Source organism: Accipiter gentilis, chromosome 22, assembly GCF_929443795.1.
Source record: "Accipiter gentilis chromosome 22, bAccGen1.1, whole genome shotgun sequence".
In the NCBI taxonomy this organism is placed as follows: Eukaryota; Metazoa; Chordata; class Aves; order Accipitriformes; family Accipitridae; genus Astur; species Astur gentilis.
The window spans coordinates 17,473,851-17,488,040 of record NC_064901.1 but is presented as its reverse complement, the minus strand read 5'-3'; the positions used below and the strand labels follow the sequence as shown (position 1 = coordinate 17,488,040).

Genomic DNA, 14,190 nt, shown 5'->3' with positions numbered 1-14,190 from the left:
TTGGAATAAAAGCATTTGTTTAGGTTACTTTCACTTAGTCTTCAAAATGTATTTCATTTTGTCTACAGAGAGGACTCTTTAGGATCAGGTGAAGGACAGGAGTAAAAAATCGTACTGAGGTTGATGAGCTATCTAGTGGGTTACATTTCTATAGCAGTAAATTTGTGACAGTTGATGCCAGTCTGAAGGACAGTCATTGTGCTTAGAGCTAACGGTGTCTAATTACTTATATGGTCTAAAAATCTTCTAAAATTGATCTAAGTAATCACAAGGAAATATTTTACTGTCTTTTGAAGAGAGGAAAACATGATTAACCCTTTCGCTGCTATAGGTATGGGCACCTGTGTTGTTTGTAGGTTTTTTCTCTTTGAAAGAGATACTGATCCTTTTTTATTTTTCTTACTGCAGTTCTACCAAGCTATGTTGTTGAGGTGCGCAGGCACATACAAGCACACACCTATGAGCTCGATAGTCTGAATTGTTTAATAATAATGATGATTAAAAAAATTATGATGATGATGCCTGTTGCTTAACCCATGTGCTGATATATTCATCATACATGTCAGCTCATTTGGGAAGAGAAGGCAGGAGGGACGAAGCAGCGCCAGCACGCACTACGGAGGACTTGTTCGGTTCCACGTCAGAAAGCGACACCTCGACCTTTCATGGCTTTGACGAGGATGATGCAGAAGAGCCTCTCTCAAGCCGAGGAGGTGGCTGTGGTGGCAGCTCTCCCTCTGCAGACAAAAAGGGCGGCTGCTAAAATAACTAAAAAGACACACAAACTCTGAGCAATTTGCTGTCCTTTTTACTACTAGGATTATTATTACCTTTTTCTTTTTTTAATTTTAGGTCCTTGGGTTTTGGGGGCTTTTTGTTGTTATTTTTGTTGTTTTTCCTGTGGGGTGTACACTGAAAGCACAAACGTTTAAAGCTCTTGACAACTACTTGGAAGAGACAGAAGGTTTTGATTTTCCTGTTATTTTTTTCATTTTAATTTGTTTTTCTCCCACCTCCCCCCCCTTCTCTTTCTCTCTGGAAACGTAAAAGGTGGATTTAATATTTTTTTTAATAGTGAGCAGAGTTGATTTTCTTGTCTTTTAATATATATATCGGCAAACCACGAAAAATACAGATGGGTTGGAGAGCAGAAAGCAAACCCAAATAGGTTTTTTTAATTATTATTATTTATATATTCTATATATTATTAGAAAAACTACTTTTTAAATAAAAATAGAAAAAAGAAAACAAAAAAGCAATGGATGTCTACTTGATAATAGAACTGTTTCTAGAGAACCACTGTGGGCGGACTCTGTCGGAGGACAAGGAAACTCTTGATGTGATGATGGCTTCTGCGTTTTGAGATTTTGCACTTACTGTAGCATGTGGAGTTTGGCTCTTCTTGTACACCTGCTACGCTTGTCTGTAACAGCCTGAAAATACAAGCAGCACCATTGAAGACCATGACTTTGGGGAACACATTTTCATCCCTCCTTTGGACACCTTTACACTCAATAGATCTTTTCCTCCGTGCACCCCTTCATGTCTTCCTTACTCCGTTCTGCTTTATTTTTTTTTTTCTTTTCCTTCACCTTTCACTTCATGGACAGCAATTTCCAAGCATAGGGGTGGAATATGAATGGCAAGTCATAGACGTCAAAGACAAAACAGATGGAGGAGCAGAATCATGGAAGAAATGATATGGAAAAATACCTCACCTTTACTTTTCTTTCCATTTTTAACTTTTAATTCACAGCATTTTTCCTGTGTCGCCCAGTTTTTTCTCTCTGTAGTGTCTTGTGAGACACTTTGTTTGCTTTTCAATAGCTTCTCTTGAAATAAACCAAAGCAATACTCATTAAAGTTCCAAGGGCAATGGAGAAGAGAGTGACTCCCTTCCCAGCGACTTTCCCAGAAAGGAGGAAACACGCAGCAGGATTTGAAAGGTATGTCCGAGCTGAAATGTCTTTCACTCAATTGTGAAATCTCTGTGCCCTGGATTTTCAACAGACCCTTGACTGACCTTTGTTGTAGGAGTAAGTCCTGTGGATTAAATTGTGTTACGGGTATGCACCACATTCATACCCGTGATGAAGCTAATGGAAATCCTGTGGGAGCAGGATCCAGCCTCGTATGCAGTCAGAAGTGATTCAGAAGGAGTCAGTGTGTAGGTTACATTTTGCTATCTTAATGCAGGCAAAAATCTCCCTGAAGTGGGGGCAAGATTAGGTTCTAAGGATATATTTTTACTGATGTGTATAATGCCAAACAGGGTGAAATGATGACCTCATTTAAATCAGAGGCAAAATAGACATTTATCTGGACAGTGTCTAATCCTTAAACTGGCGGTGTGTGTTCTTGATACCAGAATAAAAATCTCAGCCTCGCAATGAAGACTTCAGATATATATTGTTCTAATGCATGAATGAAGCCTATCCAAACGGATTCGGTTTCTCCTGTTTCTTATGCTGGGGTAGCACAATACTGTCTGTGAGAGCTCTTTCAATGTTTTTTCCCTCCCTATAAGCCTTAAAGACAAAGGATCCAGTCTCTAATTTTTTTATTGTTCACTTTAGACATGGAATAAGCAGTGGCCAGATTCTGCTTTTAGGTACATGGGTGTAAATCCAGAATACATGCTAACTGATGTCTAGATTACATTAATAATATGCCTTCAGAATGGTGTCAAAAAATGTTACAAAATACCTCTCTGTGTTTATCCCGTCGGATGGTGCATGCCAGAGCCATGCACACCTGCCAGGAGAAAGCCTTATTTAAGCTTTCCCCGTATTGATAATCCTTTTCTGTTACTATTCTGCTCCTGATGGTGTATTGTAATCGATCAAGTGTCAAATCAATATTTTGACCTAATGCTGTCAATGAGAAGTATACTTTAACTGATACATTAATTCCTTCCACAACCAGTCCTTTTTTCTCTGAAATAATGCAAGATAAATTTATAATATTTTGCCATTCTTCTGTATTTGCTAAAAGCTCTAAGTTCAGATGGTTTCTGTGGGTGAGGCATAGGCATACAGGCATCTGCTTTTCCAAAATCCCTGAAAGAGTTAGGATTTAGTTTGCATATCTGTATCATTTTATATATATATGTGTGTGTGTGTGTATAGATAAATACATATCAGAAATGTATGTACACAGACACATGCACACATATAGGTAATGCAGACATTAAAATAAAGAGCAACAGAAGTCAGGATGGAAGACACTTCCCAACCAAGAATGGGTGGAAGCAGCCCTTATGTGAGGCACTGTGGGCTCACATGTTCCATACTGACCTTACTGTAAGCAAAGAGTAGTATCAGTAAAGTCCAGTGGATTTTGTCTAAATTTATGCTAATCTAACTGAGAGCAGAATCTGGTCCAGAAGTAGAGTTGTTCCCAGTTCTGAAGAAATACCACAAACCTGAAATGTTGTAGATTTAAAAAAATGAAGTTCAAATTCATTTCTTCTGCTACTCCTGCCCTTCAATCCCTGCACTTACATTTGTGGCAATATTACTGTATTGTCTCCCTTTAAAAAATTTTTTATTTTCTTTCTTGTGCTACTCTGTGACATGCCTATGTGAACAACAGGGAAAATAGAAAGGGAGCAAGTATCTAGAAATATGCCAAATCCACATTAAACAAACAACATGATTTCTTATATCCATCTTGCATCTACTTCTTCTACCCATGTAGCAGCCATGTCACACTGATTAGAAGGGTAAGAAAAGAGTTTAAATTTTGCCCAGTGTTCCTCAAAATACAATCAGAGTATGCTTTGACAGGGAAAGGCTCACAGGAGTAATGAAGACTTGAATTATCCAGGACTTGAAGAGAGCTCAGTTTTCATCTGACTAGCTTTTACTGCCTGAGAGGTGTAGGCTTGACACACTCGGACACTGGTGCAGGGATGGCAGCACAGAGCTCAGCGTTTACTAAGCACTGTATTTACCCAGCACCTTGCATGCTGTTGCAGCCCTTCCTGAGCTCCATGCTGCTGTGCTGACTATAGCCCTCGCAGCACCTGAGCTAGCTAGCTGAAACCTACCCAGGTACATCTTTCTGAAGAACTCCACTCGCTGCATCAACTGCAGAATAGGAATACTCTAAATATAATTTTTTCCAAGTGGAGTCCTTACCATTGTCTTTTGTGAACCATGCCTAACACATTCTGTGCTCTTTTGGAATACAAACAATAATCAGATGCCCATAATTCATTAAGTCTTGATTTAGTTTCACAAATGCAGTTTCTATAACAATGCATACAGTCTTAATCCTTTCGCAACCTAACCACCCATCTTTGTGACAACCGGGTAGCACAGCACCCTCAGAAAGAAGCCACAACAGCTCACAGAGTGCATAAAAATTGCCAGCTGACATTTATTACAGATAGCATAGAAAAATATCCATCACTCTTATTTAGACCATTTAAATGTACATGGACAGTCACTGGTTCAATCTAGTCCTGAGAGAGGAAGGAAGGTAAAATAAATTCATCATTATGGAGAGCAGAGTAGTCCTTGGGTTCCTCAAGATGTCTTATTAGACTCAGCCAACATGAGTTTAGTCCAGCAGGCTGAGCAGTGTGGTAACTGACGGTAGGAAGGCATCGATCATAGGGAGGAAATTAAGATGTAGAGATGGAAGCCAAAAGAGTACTTGTTTAAGCTAGGTTGTAAAGTAGTGTTAACAGTGAATATTGAATGGAGTGTTGGTATGGAAATGAAATATTCTCAGGACAGGTACTTCTGGAGTGAAGGCTGGGAACAGGGAAAGAAGTTTGGTAGCTCCTAAGTTAAAGATGAAAGCAAAGCAAAGGGACTGCTACGTGAGACCCTCTCAGATGGACGACGGGAAGATAACAATGCTAATGAGGCAGAAAATATATAGGAGGAGATTTCATAAGTGCAATAATAAAAAAAGAGGAGCCTGACACTGGCATAGCCAGGTCAGAAATGAGGGAACTGCACAGTGTCAGTTGTATCTTCAAAGAGTCCATAAGTCCGCATAAGTCCCAAACCAAACTAGGAAGGCATAAAGAGAGTTTTCAATGTGAATTCCGGATTGTACCTAAAAAATACAGTCATCTTCAAAATTAGAAAGTAATGTTATGCTCTGTATTCCCCAGTGATTTCAGCAGTTGAATGAGACCTCCTGTTCTGAGCTTCATAAGAAGATCTTTGAAGGCACAGTCCTTCAACTAATGACAACCCTGGCTCTTCCAGTCCTCTTCCAAAGACATCCTTCCTATTAGAGGAAGGTTAGCTCAAGGCTGTCCAAAGATTCTCCTGAACCATATGCTCCCACACAAACCATGTACCGAAATAAGACAGCTCCAATGTGAAATGTGAATAAAGGGATGTTTCATTTCAGGCCCTAAATTCAGACATGTTTGATCATGGGAGCGGTCTCCTCAGGCACCTTTCTACTTCTCCACCCTAAAGGATCTTAGAAAAGGCATATAATTTCCTGAGCCATCATCTGCAAACTTTGATTCACGAATGGGAGCAGGAGAAATAAGGAAGTGACGTGCTGCTTGAGCAGCTGATTAGGGGGAAGAAAGGCTATGTAGAGTGTGCACTGATCCTTAGCATATCCCCTTTTGTGGCACTTCATTAGCTGACATTTTGGCAGGGGCAGATGTCTGCTCTTGCATGAAAACAATATAAAATTTTAAGCGTGATAATAAATATTGAGAAAATTTTAAGAAAATACAGGATACTGGCATAACAGTTAAAAAGTAAAAGGAGATCGTGAGGCATATGGCAGAACAGGGATGGAACTGAAATCTGGTTTGCTTCAGTTTGCATCCCTTCCCTCCACCTAGATGCCCCCCTGTTTTGTGGGTTGGATATTTATTTATTGTATATGTAATAGTGCTTGCAATAACGTTGTACGTATGTGGTAAGGTCATAAATGATAAGCCTAGGCTGCTGAAACAAGGTCTAGAGAGAACTTTGCCACTGGCTTCAGAAGGATTAGCACTGGGCTTCCTTAGCTATTGCTCTTATTGAATGAAACCTCACTGTTAATACGCTTGCTAGTATGGTGTAGACAAGCTCCGAGATGGCCATTTGTTTCAGCAGAATGTGTTATTAGAATCCCCTCCCCGCATTGTTTTGCCTTTGAGCTTTTACATTAGTTATTCATTTTGAGTTCCAGTTTGCCATTTTACAGACCTCAGCTTAGGCTCTTGATTGAAGACAGAGACTCAGTTTGCTGCCTGCTGATGCATGGAGCAAATGAGAACTGCACCCAGAGAGTCACTGAGTCCGGACTGTGCCGGGGCACCACTGCGTTCTCTCCTGCCTGCTTTGCCTTTCTTTGGTTAATTCTTGCAATGATATTTTGAGATGGGCCCTAAAATTATAATTCAAATACCATCAAACTGTGGAGCTTTCAAAGCCTGGCTCTTCATGCAATCTGACTCTTCCCCATGGCAAGCGGTTTTACTGAATCAGTTCCTCAAGCAAACATTGTATTGACCCCACTGGGAGTCATCTTATTATAAAAACTGCAAAATCTGCTCAGTGTGTTTTGTGCAGCAACATATGTAGATGTTTCTAATAAACACCCAATTTTTATTCTCCGTGATTTTTTTGTATTTATATAAAATTTGTAGCTATGAGTATATGTAAAGAATGAGGCACATGCATGTGTTCATGCTGGCATGGGGTTGTTTTGACAAACTCTCACAGTGCAGGAATGTAGCCAGACTGAATTTTTGCTGACTGAGCCATTACAATAAACCCTACCAACCTTTGTTCTCTTTGCCAGATATCTACCAGGGTTGGAAAAAACCCAACCTGTATAAATACCATAGAATACTGAAATTGGGTCGGAACTATTTTCATGTCACTGTCTGTATTTCCATGAGCGCTAAGTTGCCAATTTCAGAGAAGACAAGTTGTAATAACATTTAGAAAAAAAAGCCAGTTGTTGTGATTTCAAGTTCTGATAGCCCTCTTAAGGGGATGCCACCAGTTCATATCTTTGAGTTATTCTTTTGGTCGCTGGCAGCTCCTAAGATTTGGGACCTTTGTGTCATCCAGAACTGCTATGAGAGGTATATGGAAGACAGGGAGGAAGGCACTTGTATTTTGTGGAAGTAAAGAGATTATTTTATTGGCTATCCAACACCGTTCAGGAGCTTAGCAGTACGTAACTGAGTCAATTCATGGATTAACTGCAATGCAAAGTGCAGTCTTTCACTTATTTCCAGAAGTTATGACATTGCTGTCACCCAATGTGTATCGTTCAGACTTCTAAAAATGTCTTTTGTGCAGGGCTGCATACACTTGTGGCTCTGTACAAATAATTAGTAAAATAGCAAGATAATCAGAACAGAATTTCATAAGCAAAGGTCTTAACCTCTAGTGAAGAGACAGCTTCTAAGCTGAATGATGAAGGTTATTTAATGATGTTCACAGTAAGAAAGATTGACAGCATTTAGTGCCTTTCTTTTGGATATGTTCCTTCATATCCTATTTGTTTGCTTTGTATTCACTTATGGCTCCCATGGTCAGTTGAAACTGTGTCTCTCAAGCTATATTTTCAAAGCACTAGAATGCAAGCAGTGTTGGAAGGTTAGGTTGTGTTGCTTCTGGTTTTTTTTCTGAACACTTGCTTTTGTTGTTTGTTTGAGTTTGTTTAGTTTTACTTTGTATTGCCTTTCCCTCTGCAGTCAGCCCTGCCCTCATGGACTCCAGCATCCTTCAAGCAAGACATTTCAGAAAAAGGCCGAGAGAAGCCAGGATGCTTTGATACTTCTCCTCTCCTTGCCCTGACCCTTCCGTACCCGAGTTTCATCTGGCACAGGAGCCTGGACTGTGGGAAGTTGGCTGTCAACTGTTGAGAGAAGTTCTGGGGATGCCCTAAGCTGGTGCAATACAAAGAAGTTTTTTAAAGTCTTGATTTCACTTTCTTTTAAGCTTGTGTATAAAGCCAGGTCAAACTGGAATTGATCTACAGTAGAACTGACTGAAAAACAAACAAACTGAAAAAAGACTTAACTATTTTATTTATTTCGATATTTAAGAGAGAAAAGAAGTGCTGAAGTTGCACAGTATTTTTGTTTGAAATACATTTTACTTCAAATTTTAAATGCAATTTTGTGAAGACATGAAATTTTAAAAAGCACTTAATGTAAAATAAAGACTGAATATTTACTTTAAGGAAAAAACTTTTTTTAAATAATGAAAATAAAGATCAACTCTGCTCTCTCTCTTACTTTAAAGAAGCCATTCATACATGTGCTGGGTATCTTTGTTTTTTGCAAATTGGATGTGGTAAGTGAAGATTGTTCTGGTTTACTTTCTCCTTAATAATATTATCCTGTTAGATGCTTAAAACTTACTTTGCTCTACTGTGTTAGGCACAAATCTGAACAAAACCTGTTGAAATAGCAAAGACCAGGCTCAGCGGCTGGACTTTTTTGTTACCAGATTTTGTGTCCAAGTCAAAGGACTGTCTTCTCCCAGTAGGATTGATGTGTCTCTTCCGCACAGTAAAAGAGGTTTGCTCTTGAGCAACTCTGTGAAATACTTCTCTGAAAGAGGGGTTTAAAAAAGGAAAACAACTCTGTTAATTTTAGTATTATTTTTTGCTTCGGTAATTCCACAGCTGATTGTGAGTTGGTTGTAAGGGAAGTATCTAAATGTTCAAGTGCTCGTGGCATGGAGCTTCCTGTTGGAGTCAAGGATGATGCCATGTGTAGAAACCTTGTGTACTTCAGCCCTTTCTTAAGTGGTAGTGGACTTTGAAAAGTGTACAGGTGCACCCGCATGTCAGCAGTAAGCAACGGGGGTTACTCAGCAGGAGAAGAATGTGAGTTCCTGCAGCTGCAATCCTAAATTGTCCTGTGAGGCAGCGGTGAGGGACATTCGCATCCTGAATTCTAAGTTGTTAGCCATCTTCTCAGTGAAATAAGGTGTTCTGCTTCATACAAGCACTGGAGGATTTTGTTGGCTGCCAAATCTGCTCACAGTGGATAGTGGAGGACTGTTCGCTGTCATGTGTGGTGCAGTCTAGTAAGGATGCAGGGTAGCCTTGTGTCCTAGGAGAATGGTATTGGACTTGGCTCTGAGATTAGCTTTTCCTCTGTAGCAGGGGTGCCAGATGTACCTATTGGTATAGACCCAGGGTATAGGTAGAAAAAGCGGTTTTGTTAATATGGCTTATGTTTGCTTTTGGAGTGAAAAAGGCTGTGTCTACAAAAAATGCATTCTGACTAGGTGAAGCTGCCAGAGAGCCTGATTCTGAGTTGTGTTTCTTGCACACCTAAAACTCAAACTTACCTCATTGAGAGGTTTCCATGTGTCAGCAGCAGCAGATTTTGTCCTCTTCTCCCTTCCCCTTCTCCTGCTCCTTCCCAGATTAACACATAGGGCCAAAAATAACCGTGTAAGATGTCCGGTAGACCTGAGTCCTGCTCCCACTAAGTTAAATGACAAAATTTATGTCCTAATCGGGCTCTTTAGCAGGATGGTTTTGTTTTGTTCATTTGGTTAGTTTCTAAACTTGCAGTGGTGAACTGCCTTTAGAGAAAAAAAGAAATCAAATTTTATTTCATCAAAATATAACAAGACGCACAACTGTAATGAAGATTTGCAAAACTGTAGGGTCTGTGTTCAGTTTCTGTAATATTCCTTCCAAATAAAAGTTCTTCCAACGTCCCTACTGTATATTCCTCTGTAAATATTACTTTATCAAACCAATACCACAAGGTCTTTTTTAGTGCAAATAATCTTCTTTTAAAAAGACATTGTTGAATAACATACTTGTACATATACTTTTCTAAGCTCTCCATTGTTTATAATACTCTCTTTGAAGCTTAAAATAAAACTTCCTCCTCTATTGATTTGTTTCCCTTTTCCATTTTGTAAATTACAACTTTTGTCCCTGGATTTTGTTTTGTATTTCTTAATGAAGCATGACGTTAACCAAGAATTCTCTTCCTTTTTCTCTTTTGCTTTCTCTTCTCCATTCATTGGACTACAGAAACTGGTCCTGTTGCTTGCTCTAGTGAAGGTAGGCAGGAAATAAAATACTGCTTTTGTGTAGGACTCATTTTAAGTGTTTCCTATCATTTGGTGATAATAGAGGATCTTCCTAAATGTGTTTGTATTTTAATAACCTTCTCCACTAGATTAATAGAGTTGCATTAAATTAATTTAGATTCAAAGGTGGAGTCTAAATTATATGAGAGCTTTTTGTATAGATTTTAGTGGCATCGCCTGAAGCAGCCCTGACCCTACCTATGCCATTTCTAATCCAGTCACTGGAGTAACTGAAAACTGTGGTTCCCTTTGCTGCATTTCACAGTGCAGGCATGAACCCTCCCTTTCCCTTTAGACACATGAGATTAGTAGCATGGTTGTATAGGATGGAAAGAGAAAGAGGAAATACTGTTTCAGATTAGATGCCATCTTTTTAAGAAACTCTGTATGTCCTCTTCCCTAATAGGCCTGCTGTCATTTTTATGAAGCTCTGTTGCCTTTGCTCTGCCTTCCCATCAATTTCTCTGCTACCAGTAGAGGCTATAGATGGCCCTTTTTACTTTGGCAGCTGCTTGCAAAAATAGCAGCTGAGGTGTAGTTTTTAAAAGACCTTCTGGCGTGGGTACAGATCCTTTAGAGTAGTGAACAGCACCCCCCACCCCCCAGCAGTTAAATAGCAAATAAGTCCGAAAGAACATGTCAGAAATGAGTCCAGTCAGGCAATATAGGAATTGTACAGAATTGTACAGATGGGCCTCTACCTGCCTCATTTTTAACAGTTGTGTGTGACAGAATGTGTGTCTTTGCAGCAGAGAATTAACTATTCTTGGTCTTCTTTTATAGCCTTTCTCTATAAAGTTTTATTTTTCACATGTGTAATTTTAATTTCCATTAGTGTTTTGTTTCTTCACTCTTTCTTCAGGTGAATATGACTTGAAAACTTCACTGTGCAAGGCCTTTGGCCGACTCATTGGAGGAAGGAGGAAACCAACAGGCAGTTTCAGCTACCTTTGCTGTCCTCAGTCACTGTGGCTCTTGCGAACCTGTTTGGGATCTGATAGAGCAGCTCATGGATTTCTTACTGGGTTGTCCTCAGCTGTTCTGTGGCTAAAAAGGTCTTTCCTTCCTTTTCACCTGTTGGGCACTGGGGGCCAGAGGCAGCTGAAAAGGTGGGGTAAGGTGCTAACCGTATTTCTGAGCCCTGCTGAGAAGGTAGCTATGATGCTCTCCTTAGAGCACATACTGGGCGATAGGGTTGCTGGTTTTAAAGCCCCTCTTAGCAACTTCCAATTTCCTTTCTGCAGTTTGCTCTCAGATATTCTTACAGTAATCTGAGTCGCAGGCCTACAAAACTACTTTTCCATAGGGATTTCACGGGGGGGCAAGTAATCTTTTCCTGCCCCAAAGCAGAGAGGAGGGAGGGTATGTGATGACAGATCCTGAGCCCCCGGCCATTGCTGCTTTTGTTGTTCTCCTAGCTCCTCTTGAGCTTTCTGCTGTGCTGTGCATAGGACAGAGAGACCCAGACGGAGGTTGGACTGAGGGCAAAGCTGAATGCTGACAAATCAAAGAAAGGAAAGTTGAAGAAAGGAAGGAAGGAAACTGCTTGTGGCATCAGTGCACTTTTCTTGTTCAATAGGTCATCTCCCATTCTAACTCAGTTGTCATTTTCATTGTCCCCAGTGTGATGGATGCAGAGAGCAGAGCTAGACATTTCTGCTAAGGTAACCAGGAGTGAAAGTGTACATTGACATTGGCCTTTATGGATGTCTGTCAGCACCCTGTTTAGATGAATTGGATCCTTCCCACCACAGCAGAGCTATTGTTACAGGCTGTCAGACTCCAGAGAACAACTCTGCACAAGCCTTATTACTTTGAACATTTTTGTCCTTTTTTTTTTTTTTAAGCCACAGGCCTGGAAATAGAAATGTTCTAAAGGAAAGTTTTAATTTTGCAGAAATTATCTGAACAGAAAAAAATTACCACTGTTCCCTAAGCCCCAGAGATTTACCTTGGCATGCTGGCTAGGGAGGTATCTTATGTACCTGTCTGGAGAAGGGTTCTCACTGGTGAGAGTCAGACATGGCAGGAGGAGGGAGTAAAAATGTCTGCCAGCGTTGCAGCAGCTAACGGGTGCCCCCAAAGCCAGGTTTCCTTGGACTGAGACTGAGCTGAAGGCTGGCAAAGCTGGGGGCTGGAATCCTGAGTTCTCTGGGTGGGCTGAAAATGGCATCGGCTTCTTTACTTTGACCTGAATTCGAATGTTGCACTGGTTTAAGATTTATTCAAAACTTTTGCCTGGAATCAGGAAAAAAATAATCTGTTTAAATTTGCATCCTGGAGATGTGAGCTCTACTTGTAATCAGATGTTTCAGCCTACAGATGATAAAAAAACCCATAACCCTTTCTCTCTAAACCCAAGCTTTTAATGCTCACTAGCAATGACATAAAGTTCTCTGTACCCCACCCCATCCCTAGTGTTGAAGATGGCTGAGCAGGACCTCAACTACATAAAGCATACGTAGCGGAGCACGTAAGCAGTGACTACTCCCCTTAGCTTTGGCTGGGCTTGTCCAAATTCTGGCTTGATGTGTTTAAGATTTCCATTGTCCCTTGGAAATGATTGTAAAATTTTATTTCCTTTGCTGCACCAAAGCTGGACATTTGCCACAGTTTAGTCCTATCTTTGATTTTAGTGACTTAAGATAAGAGCCATCCATCTGTGCCATCTTAATTTCACCAGTATATTTTTTAAGACCTGATTGCATTTTTTGCTGTGTCAACAAATGCTCTTGCTGTGTGCGTTAGAAACTTATGTCATCTGTTATTTGTCATCTGGCATTTTGTCCTTGCAGCCTGTAATTCTTCATGATTCCATGGTGTGTGCACCATGATGGGACAAGGATGGCATTTACCTTTAAAAAAGCACAGATTTCTGGAGCACAGTGTTGTGGCTAATATTGCCATCCAGGATATACTTAGCAACAGTTTTGTTTTAATGTTGTCTAAGATAGCTGTGGTAGCTCTGAATGGCCTACAAATCAACTATGGCCCTGGTATGGAAAAGCCAATACACTTCGAATGTTGAAGCTGGGCGGTGGGCTGAAACTCGTGGAACTACTGCTGCCTGCCTACTCTGGGGAGCTTGCAGAGGGGTATTCCTTCTCTGGGATCCCAGCCGATGCATGGTACCTCTTGAAAAGGAACAGACGTAGCCTCCTTTCTGTGTCTTATGCTGGGTGCTTTTTTTTCAGAGTGGAGTTTCATTTCTCAGTGCTGTTCATCTTCCATAACCGATACTCAGTAAGACCTTCTAGTTTATCTCTAGGTTTGCACAGGTGTTAAGAGTAATTTTTTGCTTGGACTGAAGCCCCTTCTCATTATGTTTCTGCAGTCTTCGCTGTTAGTGTCCTGGAGTCGGTGGCTTCATTGTGGACTGCAGGAAGAGAATGCATGTGACCAAATCTTTCAGATACAGCCTTCTTTTTTGAAAGAGACTGGAGATCTTAAAAGATGTTGGAGAGAGTTTTGTCAAGTGTTGCTGAAGACTTAGCTTACTAATTTGGATTTCTTTCATTAGCCAACAGCCATTAACAACTTCATATGATGATTTCAGGAGTCAATATTGAGGCCAGCTCTCCAAGGTGAGAGGAAATCATTGGATGGGAAATAGATGAAAGCTGTGCTGTCACTTAAGGGGGATTTTTATTTTAGTGTCGGATAGCCAGTGAGACATAGCTTTCAAGTTCATGTAGCACTTTGTACAGTGGAGTTTACATGGGGTGGTTTTAAGCCTACGTTTGAGAAATTAATTTTTCCCTGTTGGTGCAAATTATAGTTGCTTCACATCAGTGCTCTGCTGGGATTGGCTTAAATGTGTTAACGCTAAAGTCTTTCCAGCCCTTTCCTCAGGCTCAACAACTTGTTTTATGGTGCAGTGGATTCTGCAGCTGGATCTTGGCTAAGAAGTCTCATCCATTGCTGGGATATCTGGGCTTGGGCTTCTTAAAAAACAGGTCCCAGCTCTTCTCAGGTCTTTCTACACCGACTGTACCTCTGAATGTGTCCATCAGCCTGGAGGCTTAGGAGAGTTTTTAACTATCCACAAACTCTCTCTAGGTTGAATTCAGATTGCTGTTGTACTCTTCAGACATCCAGATGGTCCAGAGCCATGTATACCTTCACCTGG

General features: G+C 40.5%; 1 protein-coding gene across 5 annotated transcripts in view; it reads left to right on the top strand.

Moving 5' to 3' along the window:
• The window catches only part of DPF3 (double PHD fingers 3), a 164,982-nt gene that overhangs the window by 136,070 nt on the left and 14,722 nt on the right, over nucleotides 1–14,190 (top strand). Inside the window, exons 10-11 of one of the 5 annotated variants that reach the window (XR_007509177.1) lie at nucleotides 567–1,946; nucleotides 7,688–8,291. The exons of 3 other annotated variants lie outside the window; for them this stretch is intronic. The gene's annotated coding sequence lies outside the window, so the exon portion shown is untranslated. Of the gene's footprint in view, nucleotides 1–566; nucleotides 1,947–7,687; nucleotides 9,845–14,190 lie in introns of those variants that run through there. One more of the 5 variants, XR_007509176.1, reaches the window with a different exon arrangement.